Raw genomic sequence first — 3306 nt, forward strand, 5'->3', positions numbered from 1 at the left:
CATTACAAAGATGATTAATTTGAGTTTCAATTGAAAGAATTGCTGCTAATGAATGTAAAATACTACTTACTTATTGTATGTAAACTGAGTTTGGATATTGAGTTAAGCAATGTTGAGTTAAGTCTGTAGTTGAACATCTAAGTGATATGTGATTCTCAAAAATTTTGAATTCTGAAAAATTCTGAATTTTAATTTGTTTCATTGTGAAAATTCTGATTTGTTTTATGATGATCTTGAAAATTAAAAATTCAGAAGTCTGCTAGTAATTGGCCAAGCATGTCGTCTCCGAGGGTGCCAAAATTGTAACCAAGTTTACCAACAGGGTTCATAATTACTGATGTAATTGGCCAATCATGTTGTCTTTATCTTAGTATATGATTACTGCTACATCTATTTTGCTTTTTAAATTCTCCATTGTAACTTTTGAGTGACATTTATCTCTTGCAGGTTTTACTAACAGGTTTTATCTCTTGCTTTTTTATGATGTGTGTTTGCTATGAAGTGTTGAGTCACCATTGAAATCTTGATGTCCCATTACTAATGTTGGTTTAAATAATATGATGTTTTTCTTAGAATTTAGTTGTCTTTTAAAAGGAAACTTAATAAACATGTTTGATTCTTACAACCTTTATAACACTGCATTGTTTGTCCATGTATTGACCATCTCATATTCCTTATTAATTATCATCTTCTTTTTTTCTTAATTTAATGTTGTGTATATTGCATGGTGTATCTTATAATCTTCCTATGGTCAATTTTTGTTAATTTGGGCTTATATGTGAATGTTGGATTTACAGTTTGAAAAAGCAGCTGACCCAGAGCTTCTCGAGCATCTTCCCTAAGCAGCTGTCCCAGAATACCGAGTATCAGGTATTCTACTTGAAATGTTAGAACTTATTATGTGAAATGGAAGATGGTTAACAAACTGCATTCTAAATAGCAAGCATGGTCTGTGTAAAATTTGAGGGGAAATTCAAAACTGCATTCAAAATTTGAAAAACTTGGTGAATCTTGACACTACTGACAAACACAAATTCCTTCTTGAGATATATACTATTACCACTATTAATTACTTTAATGAGTTAGAATGTGAATACATCAACCAATTACCAATCTAAATTCAATCAAAAAAACTTAATAAACATAAGAGGTGGAACATATTGGTGTCTTATATATTCTTGAGCATCACTTAGTCAATCACACTGTTTATATAAATCTTTGAATTTTTAATTTATAAATACATATTGTTCTTCCTTTTGTACTTCTGTGCTTTGATGAGCTGTGCATGTGTAGTTGTAGATATGTTCCCAAAATATACACCATTCAAAATTCACCAAAATATCAATGGATTAATTAGCTTTAGTAAACTATGGTGTTATTAATTTTGACTAAATTAGGAATACTGTTCTGTTTTATTTTTTCTGATGGAATGATATGAATTACTACCAAATGGGTTGACGAGATATATGTACCATATATGTAGAGAATAGATTCAATTTGTGTGCATAAAGTGAACAAGTGCAAGGAAACAAGAAGCTTTATATTCCATTTTCTTAAACATAAAATTTTGTTAAAGGTAGAAACACCTAAGCTCAAAACCAATAATGTCTATCTTCTTGCATGAATTGTTGTTTCAAACACATTGGCTTTGAATTAATTTGTTGATACCTGTTGCACCCCAAAATTTGCCCACTTATTTATTTCCCAATTGGCTTTCATATTACATCCATACGCATACCTCATGTAGGTCATTCACACAATACACTCATGCATATCATTGTTACTACTCAAGAAAATTGACAAAAAAGGGAGTGAGGTTGAGGAAATTCTTGATTAAGAAGAATCAGACCTGGGGTCTCAGGCATCATCTCCAATGGCATTCTCCTGAGGTCAGGGTTTATCATCTCCAAGTCAGACCCTTGATTGAAAGATGAAATCCTCAAATTTAGGGTTTTCAGACTAGGGTTTGACCAAAGTCAAACCTGTTGACTTTTTGGTCAAAATTTAATCAAGAGATGATTTTTGGGCATGAAGTATGGTTGTCTTGAAGAAATATCATTCATTGGAGTTTCTTTGGTTGAAAATTAATTGAGAATTAGATCGGAAATGGATTAATCGGAAAATTCGTCTGGAATCAGAAAAATCAGGAAATGTTGACTTTTTAGTCAAGATCAGAGTCAAATGTCAAATATTGACTTTTGGTGGAGAATCGGTCAAAGAAAATCAGAGAAATAAATAAAATCAAAAAAATGTCAAATTTACCAAAAATGGCAAATTAGTTGAAATGTGAAAGTTTCCAAAAGAGGAAAGATTCCAACACTTAGAATTTTTTTGAAGAGTTTAAGATTGGATAAGCAGTCAACTTTAAGCCTTGATTACACGTGTCTAATGGGATTATTTCACAGAAAGTTCAACATCAATATTGTTCACCTCATGGAGATGAACAATTTTGTAGTTGAGATGTTTTCTATTTGAAGATTGGATCAAAAGTTATTGGGGATTAAAGTTGAATACTTTCATTGGAATACAAGTTAAGTGGCAAGGCAAGATTCTGGGCAGCGTGACGAATTTCATCAAGCACGTGGTGTGCTGACTTTGAGGCTGATTTTAGAGAAGCATAGAGGTCCATAAAATACAAACTTGATATTCACTTCTTCATATTCATGTCCTCTATCCATTGAAACAAAAATCAATCAAATTGGGTGTGTCTCGAATTATTTATGAAGCCTTAAAGTCATGACTGCATCAAGCCACGTTTTGGCCAAGACAAGGGCACTTTTCCAGGGCACGCGCAAAGCATTTTGTCAAACACGTATTGTGTTTACTTTGAGGACAATTTTAAGACACTAAGAACTTTCAATTGGATCGAGTGAGGCATCATAACATTCTCGGCCGTATCATCTATCCATTGAGCTAATGGTCATTAATTCTGGTGACATGATCAAGGATACATAAAGCTCTAAAGTGACACTCTCACAAAGTTCTATTTAGGCGAAGACGTGGGCCAATCTGCGCGCGCGCAGTGGAAATATCATATGTTCATGATCAATCTCCTACATTTCCAAGCTTCATCTCAAAAATTCTCCAACATAAAAGTTTTTGTATCCCATGAGATATTTATAATAAGGCAAAGAATGGAGCAAATGGTTACCTATGGATAGAGGTACAAGCTCAGGAAGATAGGACTGTGGGCGACTTGTAGGGAAGGAATACCTAGCCAAGGAGCTTCATGATTAAGCATGTGACGCATCAGTCTTTTACCATAACCAACCATGCACAACATGAACACGTGAGAAGCATACTGGA

This window comes from Vicia villosa, linkage group LG4 (assembly GCF_029867415.1).
Source record: "Vicia villosa cultivar HV-30 ecotype Madison, WI linkage group LG4, Vvil1.0, whole genome shotgun sequence".
Classification (NCBI taxonomy): Eukaryota; Viridiplantae; Streptophyta; class Magnoliopsida; order Fabales; family Fabaceae; genus Vicia; species Vicia villosa.